Source organism: Amblyomma mixtum, chromosome 6 (assembly GCF_055824585.1).
Source record: "Amblyomma mixtum isolate Tamu chromosome 6, ASM5582458v1, whole genome shotgun sequence".
NCBI classification, from domain to species: Eukaryota; Metazoa; Arthropoda; class Arachnida; order Ixodida; family Ixodidae; genus Amblyomma; species Amblyomma mixtum.
In genome coordinates this window covers 68,864,780-68,880,971 of record NC_143017.1, presented here as the reverse complement: position 1 = coordinate 68,880,971, position 16,192 = coordinate 68,864,780, and positions in this window count along the sequence as shown.

Here is a 16,192-nt window from a genome sequence, read left to right as displayed (position 1 = left end):
ACTGAAGGCTGGCTAATGCACTGTTCTTTTAACGCAGCTATTGTGATTGCCTCAACTATTTCACGGGGCCTCGTGTTTCTGATTGTGGCCATTACCCGAGTTTTTTCAAAGTGTGGCACACATCCTGTTTCTACATCTTTGCAGTCCCGACAATGGATACCAATGTGACGGAACTTTTGGACATTTGCGTTGTAATCGTATTCTTTTAGTCTTTCATTTAAACAACGCCCTGTCTGTCCAATATACTGCTTTCCACAGGACAGAGGGATGGAATAAACAACTGAATCGGTACATTGCACAAAATTCTTCTGGTGCCTGACATTGCATATACTCTCTTTTTTACGAGTTTCATTGACCTTTCTGCAAAGCTGGGAAAGTCGCTTTGGGGCACTAAAGACGACTTCAACTCCAACACGTTTCCCAATTTTTTTCATGTTGTGCGAAATGCGATGCAAGTACGGCATAACGGAGACTTTCTTTCTATTGGCGTTGCCAGTCGTGGCAGTCGAATCGGGTCGTTTAGATTTTTTAAGCATTGCTTCAGCGACTGAAGCTAAAAGCTTAGTGGGGTAGCCAGCATTTTCTAATCTAATTGTTTGCGCTAAAAAACTGGTCTCAATTTGGTGTTCACATGATTTTACCAGCGCATTTCTAAAGATTCCTTGAACCACATTCCTTTTAACCAACTTAGAGTGGGCTGAGTCAAAAGGAAGTACCGGCTTCTGGCCCCTTGGCTCATAAGACCAGAATAGATGATCACACTTGAAATGAAGGCCCAATTCTAAAAATCTCAAGGACCCATTATTCGGAACTTCATGTGTAAGGGTTAAAGGAGATAAGCATTCTAAGAAAATTGCCAATGTTTTCGAGACATCAACTTGGAAGGTATCCTGACTGCAATCGAGAAAAACGAGAAAGTCGTCTACAAAACGAAAAATCTTTGTTGATTTTGTACCCTCCAACCGACTGTTCACGTTTTTATCAAGTTTGGCTAAATACAGGTCGCTCAATAAAGGGGCAATGACGGAACCAATACAGATTCCTTTCTTCTGAAGAAAAACCTTGTCATCCCATTCTGCAAACGTTGATTTCAGATAGGCTGCTAGAAGTTCCAGAAAACCGCTTACTGCAATACCACATTCATTTTGAAAGGAAACCGGACCAAACTTGTCAATACAGTCGTTAACGCATTCCAGCAGGTCTTCATGTGGGATAGAATAAAATAAATCCTTTACATCAACAGAAAACCCTAAAAGTGGTGTGTTGTGCTGGGCCTTTAAAAATTCAACCACTTCTCCTGCGTGCTTAACAATGAAAGGATCATCAAGAGTCAGTTTTTTTAGATGAAGCTGCAGAAAGCTGCCAACACATTTTTGCCAGGTGCCCGTTTCAGAAACAATGACTCTTAAGGGGCAGCCAGGCTTGTGCGTCTTGGCCGTAAAGAACATATTTAAGGAAAGTTTTTGCTGCCGTTTATAGCATTTGTAAGCTTTAGCAAATTTAAGCTTTTGCATAGTTTCTTCACTTCTTTCTTTGCTTTAGAAATTGAGGTTGCGCGATGTCGATCGAAAGAGGCTTGGATTGCTTCAGAGGCTTTACAATGGTAGACCTGTCTAGGTAGAACACAGAAACCGCCCTCCTTGTCAGCAGCCAGTAACACTAGGCGCTTTTCTTTCAAAACAGCTATAGTTCTTTGCAGAGGAAGCGTAGTGCCTTTACCTTCACACCTTGCCAGCATGTCAACGCCTTCAGAAATGCACCGCTGGGCGTCCGCTTCTGGCGCAAGCCGAGAAACACTCCTGACGGCGGCAAGCAAATCGGGGGCGGATAACCTTGGTTCGATGGCGAACTTCGGCCCTTTGCTCAGTAAGCGGCGAACATCGTCTGGTAGAGAAACACCTTCAGCAAGTTTCAACGTTTGTGCTCTGTTTCCTTCAGAAGTATGTATTACCAACTAGCCCAACAACAAGCATTACATTTACCCATCGATAAAGAACCACAGCGGAAAAACTGAAACCTAAAGATGTTGCGAAGCAACGGCTGGAAGCAGCAGAGCAAATTTGTTTAGAGTTCCTGTTCTCTGTCCGCTTGGAGTCCACGGTTGGTTTGAGCCCACATCCGCAGCTGCAAACGAACTCTCCAACAGCGAGAGTTCGCCAGCACTTCAACCCGTAGGTCAGCATTTACAAAGAGTTAAAATGATTGCCCTAGTTGCGCGCTCGATGCGCGTGCGAGCCCTCATGAATTCGTGTTGACAATGCTGGAGCGACGGGCATCAAAGAGCTTCGGGCTCTCTGCGCTTAGTTTCAACGTTAGTGAGGGCACACACTTCAATGTACCTGTTCTTCGCAGCGCGTACATCGCACACAAGCTGGACCTCTGCTTGCCGTCTGAATCGCGTGATCAAACAGTAGTCAAAGGCCGTTTTTTTTCCCCTGCCAGTAATTCACGTGTATTACTTTATTGTTCTGGCGCTCGCCTAAACGCAGCGCCAGACGGAAGTCCTCGATTAGTCAGGCGTCGGTTCACCGTTCCTGTGCCGCTCTGAAGAACTCCTACAGGCGCAGGGAGAAGCGGTAGAGCCGGCCTCGTCACCTCGTCTCAACCGTGTTGAAGTTCTCTACGAGCTGACTTTACTGTGATGCGTATTTGCTTATGTTCCGCTTTCAATTTTATAAAGAGGCTTATAAATAAGCACTTTCTAAATCATAGATGTAGAACAACAGCTTGCCTTCACTTCATTTTTCCTCTTCTCCATTTACCTCTGCAACCCTCCCACCCACCCATTTTGGTAATATATACAAGCAACGTTATAATCAAGTTTAGGACGCCCGTTTGACACAGTATTCGTGTGCACTTGTTTGACAAAAGTACACAAAAATATAGACAATGACTTAAGGGGAAGGTGGCACAGCTGCGCTGACTGCAACTGCTTCCTTGCAGCACACCTTGCGTGCTCACGAGTCACGGCCCATGAGCGCATCAGCAAAAACACGAGGAACGATACTTTACGTGACCGTTTCTCCAAGGCCACCATCATCAGCCTGACTATACACCCACTGCGTGGCAAAGGCCTCTCCCATGACTTTTCATTTAATCCGGTCCTAAACTTTGTAGGTGGCTAGTTGGTCGTGCATACTGAGACTGGGGAGCGCTAGATTCTACACAAGGAAACAACACAGGTAAGGGAACAACACGAGACACGAGAGCTCGTGTCTCGTGTTGTTCCCTTGTGTGTGTTGTTCCCTTGTCTAGAACCTAGCGCTCCCCAGTCTCAGTAATCCGGTCCTGTGAAAGCCGCGGCCTCCCTATCCCCGCAAACTCCCTAATCTCATCCGCCCTTCTAACTTTCTGCCGTCCACTCCTACGGTTGGCATCCTTCAAAGTATCCGTGCGCTACTTTTCTTGGTCAGAGGTCAGTGGACGGGCGGACGGACTGACGGACACTCGTAACAAGACACCTGTTTTCGGTCATGCGTATTACTTATCCTGCCTGTTGGCTGAAGTCCCCATAGCGGGTCAGTCTTACGCTATCCTACTTCAGGGTGACTTAGCTCAGCAAGTTATCTTTAACTTCGACAGCCTTTCATTGTCGTTATTCTTTAAGTACTTAGGTGCTTTTGTTTTTCGCGATCTAACATGGCCTCGCCATACTACCTGCTTGGCGATGAATTCCGCTCAGCGCACTCTTGGTTATTTACACTACTGCTTGCATTTAAAACCATTGATCGAATTAAGCTTGAATGCACCAGGGCTACTTACGACTCTTTCATCATGCTGACCTTACTGACGTCCTTGAATTCATTCAGGACCCAGGTACCAGATTAGTCATGTCAGATAACTCATTCATCATCAGCGACACTGCCCTAAAATCCCAGCTACATCTTTCGCCTCTGGAATGACGCCGCAGAATAACTTTACCTCTATCACTAGTTCTTTCATTATTTTCCCTCTTATAATAACGTGTTCATCACAACACCCCGCCGTGCACCAACACAAGCCAGCCTCACGCCGCTTTCCCGCCACATGCTTGCACTGCGGCGTTTCTACGCTTGTCTTTCGTTTCCGCCGCCCTTTACTGGCCTCCATGCCGACGTCGCCCACATTATTACCCCATCTAGCTCCAAGTCCGATTTTGAAAATTTCAGGTTTGAATCTTGCGCCGCAGTGCATGCTTACAGCTGTCCGGTCCTCATGCGCTGTTAGTAATCGGAACCCTTGAGATATTACGAAAAAAATTTTGTAAACCTTGTGGTTTCGGTTTCTGTCTCAGATTTAGCAGACGGGGTCAGATGAACGTACTCAGTAGCTCCTCAAATAGACCGGTTTATGCGTGTTAGTGCAAGCGACCCTGTGACCACATGAGAAGCTACTCACTGAAAGGCGCGATGCAAACTACGCCCTGTTGGGACTTTGGCATCCCACCGCTGCCACCACTGTTGGGACTGAGTGTCCGAGCCAGGAAACGGTCGAGGCGACGGTGAGTAAAATGACTTTTATGTACAGTATGTATACAAGGGCTTTTACATGATACAAGGGCCAAGAGCACCACGGGCCAGCACAAAGAAGAAGAGCGGCCCCGGCGGCGAGCGTAGCTCCGGCGTGATGGCTCTTCTGCTGCCCGTCTGCTCCGCGGGTTCAGCGCGGCTCCGTTTTTATAGCCGCCCGCTAACGGTTGCGGCAGCCAGCAGTTCAAATCCTCCAATCAGGTCACAGCACTGGCCACCGTTCAAATTAGACCAATGGTCGAGAGGCGCTGGCCGGCGACGCGTCGGAGGAGCCCGCACCGACGGAGAGGAGGGAAGGAGGAAGGGTCCGTGTCGGCGCCGGCGTGGCTGGATGAGTCACGCTGCACGTCGCGACATGTCCGAGAGAGTCTGGGCCTGCTTTGAGCGACGGCGGGCGCGCAGCGCTTGTTTCCAGAGAGGCCAGCCAGCGAAATATGGGCGCCGGCACTACAGCCCCAAGAGAAGATTCAGCGGTGGCACTCGTTTCCAGTAAGCGCAGGAGGCACCTATTCGAGTGGAACGCATTTATCTGAATGCGGCCGTAATTAAATGGAACCAGCTATAGGCGTATAAAAGCATTATCGGGCAGGAAAGCGGGAAAGCCATTGGTAAGTGAGAGAGCGCGCCAGTACTGATCCCTGCAACCCCCTGTATACCACTTGTACCCACGTGGCATCAGCAGCCGTGCATTATAGACACAGCGCCGCGATGATAACGTGCACACCGAATTCTACTTGATCTCTATGGGCCTTGTGACAAGAAGGCTGATTATTGATTTTTCTGTGCATCGAACTATACACGTTCTTCACCACCTTAAAACGAAAAGGCTTACCTGTCGAATAGCCGGTCTTGCCAGCAGTTCTTGTGGTGTCCAGGTATGATAAAACGTGCACGCTTAGTGATTACGCATAAGGACAACGTTCACGTCCGGCGCCTTCCGTTTATGTTCATGAATGTGGCGCTCCTAGAAGCACGTTTCGCTCTCATCACGACGTCGCGACGTTTCGCGGCACGTTTCAGCAAGTGGCACCTCCCGATCCAAACACGGCCTTTGTCGACTATCGTCACTGCGAGCGACTGGAATGCTGCTTGGCCTCCGGATAATTATGGTGTCTTCGACTGGTCGTTTCAGATCGCTCTAGAGCGCTCTGAGATGCAGCCGCACGTTCGGCTGGTCGAAATCAAGCGCTCTGACTACATTCGGCTGGTTCTTTCAGAGCGCCCGCCTCCAGCTCAGAGCGCTCTGAGGCGCGCCGAGAAAAAAGTCGGAGCGGCCCCGAGATCTGTTCACGTGACAGAGCCACTTCCGCCGTTTCGCGGAGACGGATATGCAAAGCCAGGGTAGCCACGGCACACCACGACCGGTCTGGCGAGGCCTAACGCGTCAGTTTTTACGCATCCGTAGAAGCAAGTTCAGCAAAGCGGAAAGTTGGGCAAGTTGGATAACGTTCATGATGTAAAAAATTGTCTACGTCGTTTACTTTCCGTCCCTTGTGTTCCCTGTGCGCTATTTTTTACATCATGAAGCAAGTTTAGGCGCTTTAGGTATTAGAGGCAGTTAAAACGTCCCTGCTGTGTGGCTCTGTGAGGCGAAATGTCGAAAAAAAGATGAATCATTACGCTGGGTACGCCGTCACGGAAGTTACGTCCTTTTTCTGCTTCCTGCGCTTTCGCTCTGAAAACTTGCTGACCATTCGGCTTGACCGGTGTCGCTATGCGCTCGGAGCTAGAGCGGCTCTCACTTTGCCAAATCCGAACCGGATCATGGGAGCGACCAGTCGAAGACACCATTAGAGTGCCACCGTTCTGGGCATACTGTATGCAATCCTCTCTGCTTCAGGGTGCGCGCAAAGCATCGAGCTTTGTCATTGCTTCTTTCCGGTGTTCGCTGCCCAAAGCCGCCGAGACGATGCCACGATAAAGCGACGAGGTTGCCAGAAGCCAAGGAAGCCAGATGAATTGCGTGAACTGGCTCGCTGCGCTGATAACGGCAACGCCGGTGTAGCACTTTAGCAGACATAGAGCACGCTGGTGCAGGCTGAATGATGTGGCTTTAGGCCCCGGAGCATGGACTTTGCCCTGAAGCCACAAGCCGCTTCCACTCCGAGCTAAGCTGCGAACACGGTCTGGATGCGTTCTCGCCCCAAACATAGCGGTGACAGCCATGGTGACAGTATTCAGCGTGCCCCCGCAAGTCGTGGAACCCGCTGCACTGCCTCTGTGACGGTGCACGGTTCGCAAGGCAGTTCGTCTTGACCATGCTTCAGAGTGCGTTGACACATATGCAAGCGCGGCTCGCTAGAACAGAAACTTTGTATTAGAGCGAAACACGCAGAAATGTGCTCCAGAATGCATGCTATGGGTTTAATTATCAGTGGCTAGAAAGGTTTCCTTCATCCACACATCTGCGCAAGATTGGCGACGTTTATAACAGTTACGATGATAAAGCCTGTGATTAAACGACGCGAAAAAAAAAAGTCCAATGTTCTGTTCCGTGATCAGAACATGCCAGTGAACGCGAAAGTCTTCAGTTCGAACCCCACCGCGGCGGCCGTGTTTCGACAGAGGCTTTGAAGAGAAGTTTATTGGACCCATAATTCATACAAAGGGACCACAGTCCCTCACAAAGACAAAAACAACAAGGCAGCGACTAGTGTCGCTTGTTAAAAACAAGCTATGGAACAAGTACACGACGGCGACTGCTGTCGCCGTTCACACAAAATCATTCACAGCACAGAATATTCAAAGGGTCCATAGTGTCCAAGGCTGCACGCGAAAAGGTCCACGTACTGGTTTTTAGGTGCATGTTAAAAATCCCGCTGGTCGACATTAATTTGTAGACTGTGGGCATGTTGCGCCGATATGGAAGGGAACGCATGAGCACGCATGTAATGATTACATTGGACGTATGAGTGACAAGCATTTTTTTTTTGTTTTCTACGTAGCTTTCCTTTATTCGTATAATAATCGTTTGACATTATCAACTTGAGTGCACAAATAAAATTTTTCTTATCCGAAAACTCTGCTCTTTCCTGATAACGTTCGGCTGTCGAGCCATTGTGAAACTCAAGAGGGTTGGCGAACAGGTAGGGCGCATGATCCGCCGCGTTTCCAACAAGCGGGGCGGTCTGCGGAGCAGGGACGCGCTTCGGCTCGTCTATGCCTTCGTGACTAGTCGGATCCTCTACGCCGTGCCATATCTCCGCGCTACTAAGCAAGACGAGGCGCGAATAGACGCCATCATCCGCCATCCGCAAGACAACTAAGCGAGCCCTGGATCTCCCGGTGGCTACCTCTAATGCCAAACTCAAGGCAATGGGGGTGCTAAACTCCTACCAGGAGCTGCGGGAGGCCCACCTCGTGAACCAATACACGCGGCTCATGCAGACGGCCCCTGGGCGCCGCCTGCTAAACCGCTTACACATCAACACGACTGCACTCCATAGGAGGCGGAGCGTATCCCAGTACTGTGGCGCCATATGCTCTGGGTCTCCCCGCTCACCCGTAACATGGGCACCGACATGCAGGAAAACAGACGACAAGCGCGGGCTCGGGCTCTTGAGAGGCAACACGGCTCCCGACCCGGTGTATATTATGTAGACGTAGCAGGGCCATCGCCCACGGGATTTTACACGGCCGCTGTCGTTCACCAGGAAATGCACGTTGATGGACTCTCCTTTCGAGCCCCGAATTCAATGCGAGCCGAGGAAGTAGCGATAGCGCTTGCTGCCGCCCACGCCAATTCGAGAATCATTATCACGGACTCCCGAAAAGCATGTCATCATTACTTGGCAGGGGAGATCTCCCCCTTAGCTGCTTGCATTCTAAGAAGGACTGTCACTGATCCAACACCGAAAAGAATCATTTGGGCTCCTGGCCACCAGGGCTTACGAGGTAATGAGGCCGCTGACGCGGCTGCCCGGGCGCTTATTCACCGTGCTCCTCATCCCGGCTCTTCTGGCTCGGAGCCTAACCAGCCGCTGCTGCAATTCAGGGAAATAATAACGCATTATAGCGACAACCACCGCCTTTTCCCGGCCCCTACAAAGGGGCTGAGTAACACGGAGGAGCGAACTTTAAGGCGCCTGCAGACAGGTACTCTACTCTGTCCTGCAATCATAAAACATTACGATCCTAACACGGATGGGCAATGCCCGCACTGTGGGGAGACCTGTGATATCTTTCACATGGTGTGGGCATGTACTCAAAATCCCCACCTCCCCCCTTCCCCTACCCCTTCCCGAGAGGCATGGGAGACTGCCCTCCTCAACTGCTCCTCGCTTGAGTCCCAAAGGGCTCTGGTGAAACTAGGGACGCCGACCATGCAGCGGGGCCACTCTGTGGCTCCCAAACTCTATTTCATGAAATAAAAGTTTTCACCACCACCACCAAAGACGCTGGATCGAATCCAGGCAGCGGCGGCCGCGCATAAGCGCCCATGAGCTGGGAAATTAAAATTGGTTTTGAGAAAAGCAACCTGCAGCTGTCTCACTTCTCGGTGCAGCAGCGGTCGGGTTTCGATGTAGGCGAAACGCAAAAAAAGCGCCCGTGGGCTGTGCGTTGTCAGTGCACGTTAAAGATACCCGGCCGGTGGTCGAAATTATTCCGGAGACCTCCACTTCGGCACCTCTTTCTCTCTTTTTTCTTTCACTCCTACCCTCCTCCCTTTTCTTACGGCGCGGTTCAGGTGTCCGCCTAGATATGTGAGACAGATACTGCGCCATTTCCTTTCCTCAAGAACCAATTTCCAGTTTTTCTCAGAAAACTTCAGACCGGCACACTCTGAACGTAGTGTCATATCCGGCAGGCGAATAAACGTGATTTCATTTCGCGTTCATGTATGCTCTGCTGTTGCCTACATAAACGCAGGGGAATGGGAGCTTGTCATGCTGCACCAGCATCTTAGTGCGGAACCACTACTTCACTAGCAATCCTGAAAAAGCCGATGGGTCTCTGGAAAGAAATTGCCTTGGAGGACAATGTTTTTAGGCGAAAACGATGGAATTCCGTCAGCGACCGCTGTTGAGTTAGAGACGGTCTTAAGAAGATGGCGCCGCAACAGCCGTCGTCTAGCCACCACTCCTCTTTTGACTCCGACTATAAAGAGCGCCGTAGTTGAATTATCCGCATAATTTCAACCACCTGGGATTCTTTAACGTGCACTGGCATCGCACAGCACATGGGCCTCTAGCATTTCGCCTCCATCGAAACACAACCGCGGCGGTCGGGACCGAACCCGCGTATTTCAGGTCAGCAACCGAGCACCACAACCACTGAGCCGCCACGGCGGCGTGTGAGTGTAATACCCATAATGCACCCGTGTGCCTTAGGTGGGTTAATTCGCGACGTCGGTGGCAGTGAAAATATCCGTCAAAGTTCACAAGGCGTACACACTGTGCATAATCGCAGGAATTCTCACAGGAAGTGCCACGCTTTGTTCGCAGTGCGCTTATCCGATTTTTTTTTTTTAACGTGCGGTGCGTGAGGAATTAGTGCGACGTCAAGCAAGTGCGTCGCAGGATGCTGGAATAACGACACGTACTGCATCTCAGGCGACTATGGTCCCCTGCTGCGTTTGAGTGAATTACAACACACTAAAGAGGTGCGTAAAAACCATACACTTTGAATATGTTTGTATACAATTGCGGGTCGCAGTGATGTAGATATACCGTCGCTACGCCCCCTGGGAAACTAATGTCTTTCACCCGCCCTAAATTTGATCGCCGCTCCTATTCGACAGCCAGCACCAGCTTAACGTGACAGCGTGAAAGGTCCCTTTGTCCAGAAAATCCGGTGTCGGCGTTGTCGCCGTCGGCGGCGTTGTAAGCGAAAAATCACGGGCATGACTCTGGCAGGTGGTCCTCAGAGAGCAACCTAGGAGGCAAGTGTGCCATTTAGGTCACGTGACGTTGCGGCGTCATCACAACCTGCCCACCGGAAAGTGAGCAAACTGTCCACCATGGTAGGTGGCAGTTAATGCTTCGTCGCTCGAGAAGAGCAGCCTGGGGTGCGGCCCACCAGGCGGCAGCACTTGCCATCGTAGGGCAGTGGCGCATCGCTTAACCGCTGCACCAGTAGTGGCGTGGACTTTCAGGGATCTATAAATGTAAAGTATAGAGAATGACCAATTCTGTATATACGGGAATTAACCCATTACTATATCGCGTCTTACCCTTAAGGGGAAACTGAAGTGTCCTATCCAATTTCTTACGGACGTAAATTTTGTAGCGAAAGCTACACTAGACTAGTTGGCGGCGCATTTCGGGCGGTCGTCGGAGGCCAGTACTGGGCATGCGCCGTAACCATGGCAACCGGTTGCCATGGTTGTTAGGCTCCAAGCATGCAATGCTCGGCGCCTAACGTACCTTTCGCTATGTAATCCTGACTGACCTACCTGAGCTAAGCCACAGCAAATTTTTCAGCAACGATCACTGGACAAGCAAAGTTGCTCCAGCTTCAGTGCTATACTTCTGCGGTGCCACTTATGCTAGCTACCGGTACCGGCTGCGGTAGCTCCGCGTCTCCGTAAAGTTCTGCATTACACACTTAGAATCAGTGCAAATTCGAAAATTGAGGATTTAAAGATTGATTCAATAATTTGAAACACCCGGTACTCGGAAGTGGTCAGTCCCTAAGTAATAACTTGGTGGCTCTCTTCCCACGTTGTAACAGAAACCTTGTACCCGCTGTACACCCGTCCGAGATGAAACTTTGCCAGATGCAAAGAAATGATCTCGGAGACGAAGCTTCTTTCGGTAAAGAAAACAGGCAAGTTTATGTACACTTATTTACAGGGTAAACATAGCAACAAAAGCAGAAACTAAACTTTGGGACTGTCTAACATGCGCCAACCTACCCTATCGGCAGAACTGAATGTACAGAGCACAAACTTAGACTAGAACCACGGACTGGGCACCCGGGCTTTGTTTTAAAGCTCCGGCAGTCCGTCTGAAGTGAAATTCCCTATGAGAAGGTGTGGGTGAAGGAGGGGGGTCTCAATTGAACCCTGTAGCAACGTCCGCTGTCTGCCGCTTTGTACTTTTCCCGAAACTTACGGGCAGGAGACTTGAATGGCGATGCGACGGCGGAAGCGGTCCACCCCTGCCTGTCTGCATATATCCACTCGTCGTTGTCGACAACCCGGCTATTCCATCCATCCCAAGCCCAAGCCGAGAGGACTGGGAGGTGACCCTGCTCGGCTGCCACGACTTACAGGCCCAACAATTGTGCCTCAGCTCGCGCACGGGCGGCGGCCACCGCCAATGGGGTCACAAACTAGGCTCCTCCACCTAGTGCTTGTAAGGATCGGTCCCTTACGGGCTGATCCAAACACCTCCTGTCCCTTCTGAATAAATGTTTTCACCACCACCAACCCGTACAGGCGGGCACTGACCCTTGTCCCCGCGAACACGCAGCTTTCTGTTGTAGGCGGCCTTGGTCGAGGGAGTTTTTCGGCTGGCCGACGTACGCATATGCCTGCCTATTAATTACCAGCCACCGTTCCCATACCCAGGCAAGTACTACGACGCCAGTAACAGAAGCAAACTTCTTACTCGGAACAGCGTATACGCTTAATGATCACTTGCATGCCCCTCGGAAGAATATAAAAAGGTCTGGCACCTTTGAGAATTACTTTACTCAGGGGATCATTGTTCAGCGCGACGCTACCGTGCGGGCTATGCAACTGCTATTGCGAACAGTGCACTCAAAAACAGGCGTCATCGTTAACACAGTTAATAAAAATTAACAAAATGCACACACTTGAAGATAGCGCGGAAAGGTTCACGCATGCCGTGCCCGTATTACGGGTGTCCACGTCGTCGGCCGTGCTTAGAGTTCAGTACCGCGCACACACACATAGACAAATAGACGATTTTCTATGCATGATGTGCGCCTTAACCGAAGTCTAAGTTGTTGCGCTGTGACCAGTTCACATTTCCACGATCACCCTCGTCCTACTCGCGAACGCGCATATATACACACACCCACACACACTTGCAACTGGAGACTTCATTAGCACTCATGTAAGGTCTGTGAGCCTCCTGAGTCGCACCTGCTACCCCTGCGTGCGTTCGAGCCACCACTTGTCTCAATCGACGCGATCAACGCCTAAGATCACTCGGCTGACTCGGCCGCAGCCACAATGGGGCGTAATTTCGACCGCTGGTACCCTGCAGGATCAAAAATGTTCCAGCCCTCGACAGGTCCAGACACCTGACTATGCGACGCACTTGAGGGCGCGCTCTCTCCGTCGCACCGAGACAGTGAGCCGCGTGCTGTCCAAGGAGCATAACTCTAGCACCATCTACAACCAGACCAGTGGGGGCCGGTTTTGCTGTTCTTGATTTGGCCTACTGCAGCACGAAACGTACTCTTCAATGAACAAACTTTCAAAGTGCGAGCCACGTACGCACCTGCCTCCTGGCAATATATCTCGCTTGGAGCCATTTGCACCGTTCCTGCCTGGTGATGTGCTTGGGGGTCGTGACCGAGGTCTTCACTGCATAGGGATGCAGTAGGCAGACTACGAAGGGAAGCCATCAGGAGAATTAGCAAACTTGAAGATTTATTTTGCATATTTACAACATAAACAGAGAGACCAAAAGTCAGAAATTAAGTGCTGGAACATACGCCATATTGCGGCTTATATACATTTGATATTCCCCAGGCACCCAGCTAGGGAATCCGATCACTGGCCGAGTGCCCAATGGGCTTTGAGCCTCTAAATAGGCTCCGCCCTCCCCACGTGACCGCACACACACCACAGAAACACGTGCAGGCAAGGAGGAACTTAGGCGCCTTGCAGTCGCGTCCTGTGGTTTCCCGCCGGCCGACCAGGTCCAAAGGGTCGTTGGCTGCTATGCGGCGATTCTGCCGTGGGAAACCCGAGATCTGACGGCTCGCTCCAGTGGACTCTTCAGGAGGGACAATTCAGCCGTGTCCAACCCCACTTCGTCGGGCTGCTCAGGGCTACGTAGGCAAATGGTTGGCGCCGCCGTCGCCGCCACTCGGTGTCTCCTCCGTCGGTCTACGGGAATGCGCAGTGCGGGAGAAGCGCCGTATTCAGCATCACCGGCGAAGGGGATTAGATGCCTTTGTTCACGGTAACGCCGTCGCTAGAAGCCTCCCCGCGCCAACGTTTCTTGCGTATTCTCCGAACAGCAGCGCTTTTGGTCACGGTAGCCCGATGGCGCCTGCCTGGCTCGTCTGTTACCGCTGGCTGGGCCTCTGACCGCAACACTGGGTAAACACTGAAATTGTCGCTCCCAGCTTGACAGGCGCTTGCCGGCTCCATGGTATCGCCTAGCTTTGCGGTTGCATGAGCTGCCTTGCAGTCACTTGAGTGGAGTTAGTCTTGTGGCACGTCACCATGATTTGTCCTGTCCTCGTGTGGCATGATTGGACACCCATCGAGGCAGTTCGACAGGTGCGCGGCACTTTCTCCGGTCTGATGATGATGATGATGATGATGATGATGTCCTCGGGCTGAATGGCACATACCCACGGAGGGGGATTGGCCAGGGTGCATATTTTCGACTGGCCAACCTTCGTTCCCTTCCTCGGACGCACCGTGCTCTGATGGAAAGCTCCTGCCGTCGGTCACACTACAGGGCACTTGGAGCGATATGCCCGACACAGCGCGCCGTTGCATGCGACAACGTCGAACTTCGCCTGCCGCTAGCTCGCAGCTGCTCGCTAATCCGACATATGTCGTCCTTGACCGTTGCATGGCGATAGCAACTCTTTTACGCAGTTTGCCTCGGACCGCTTTTGTGGAATCGTCGAACGCACTTCCCACATTCCTGGACTCGCATCCTCGCGCCTGGTCCCAGCTGGAGTGAGAGCCTGAGTGGCTGGACCGTCGGAGTGCGCGATCACTGCCTCTAATAGAAAGGCGCTGTGGTACAATCTTCCCCTGAGCCACCTGTTTCGCGGGAAATTGACTCATTTCCTGCGCTTTATGCAGCCTTTTCTAACGAACAGGCATTCGCGCATGCCGGCTGGTTGCTTGCAGCTACCTGACCGCTGTTTTCTTGATCTGTGCTTGACCAGCGTAAGCCTTTGTTCTCTAGTACAGGTGGCTTCTCTCGGGACTCAGAATTTCAGCCTCGCAAGTTCACTAGCTCTTAACTGCTTGAGCTTAGCCAGCTTAAGCTCTAGCTCATGGCGCTCCGCTAGCTTCACCTTCGTCGCGCACTCAAAGTGCAGAGATTTTTCTTCACAGAGCAGCGCCTTTCCACCATTCAGTTTTGCCAGTTCAGCCTGAAGGTTCTTTAAGCGCGTTTTCTCCGCTTCCAATTCGTACCCTCGAGTGTGGGTCGGCGCAGCTAGCTCTCCATGCTGCCTTCCGTACCTTTTGACGGTCCTACCAGCTCGCACACATGCACAGGGGCGTGAACAATGAGACTGAGGAAACTCAAAGTTTAGTTCCGTCGATCCGCATTGTCAGCTCCTTGGTGTCTACGTTCGCCGCCACATTCACCGCACGCTGCGATGAGCTGTCGCACGCCGCTGGTCCTTTTCATGTTGCCGCCGCCTTGCTCTACGCTCAAAGTTACAGTAGAGTTTTTTTTTTATTTTCCTTTTGATTTTCTTGACCTGATGCAGGCTAGCGTCGCTGGCCCCCAGCCGCGGTCATTGCCGCTGTCTCTACAGGTCCTCTCGAACGCTGCTGCTTTCCTCCGACCCCTGGCCTTCCCGAACTGCCAATGGCTGGCTGTTCCAGACAGTCGCTTCTTTCTTGCCCGCTGTTGCATTCGGTCTCCTCCCCTGCTACGTCCACCTTGTCTTTACCTTCCTTGTAGAGGCGTGCTGCCGACTGCGCCAGTGATATATCTTGGTGGTTCTTCTCCCACGTTGTAGCAGAGACCTTGTACCTGAGGTACACCCGTCCGAGACAGAACGCTGCCAGAGGCAAAAAATAATCTTGGAGACGATGGTGCCATGTTTGGCATCCAGGAACTGGTTACGACGTAGATGTTACATCGAAGGAACGTTCATTCCTGCTACTAGGCAGGCTGCAAGCAGATCGCATATTGAGCGCGACGTGCTCGTACAGGCGGTCCTTTATAGCCAGCACGGGCTATTATATGAGCGGTACCCGGACAATGCGCATGTGCATACAGTACGTGATAACCCCACGTGTACGTGGTTTAGCGCACACACATCTCCTTCCTCCTAATCAGCACAACGTCATTTGCCCCATTATACAATTCAAGCTGCTGCTCAGTCACTCTTCCCCCGACCGAAGGCTTGACTGCGTCGAGTCTTGTGGCAGTCGTTTATCGATGAAAAGGTTTGCCGACGTTTCTCTCGTAGCGGCATGCAGCGTGTTGCGGTATGTCAGCAGGAACGACTGTGAGGTGGAGTGCACGGAGTCTTCGGGTCGTCCTTTCCGCAGTGCAGATTTCATTAACTGTAAAAATCTCTCCGTGAGACCATATAGTGTTTGGATGGTACGCTGCACTTACGAGATGCGACAACCAAACCCCTTGACGAAGCTCTTGAATTCTTCGTAAAGGAACTTTGGTTCGTTGTCGATGGTCTCCAGTAAGGCAAAACGAGAGAACAGGTCTTGGAGCGGGATCTCTGGTAACACATTAAAGTAATTTCAAACACTCAATCTCAACATTTATAACGCGCCATATTTGTGTGCGCACATTAGTCCACAAACCAACAAACCA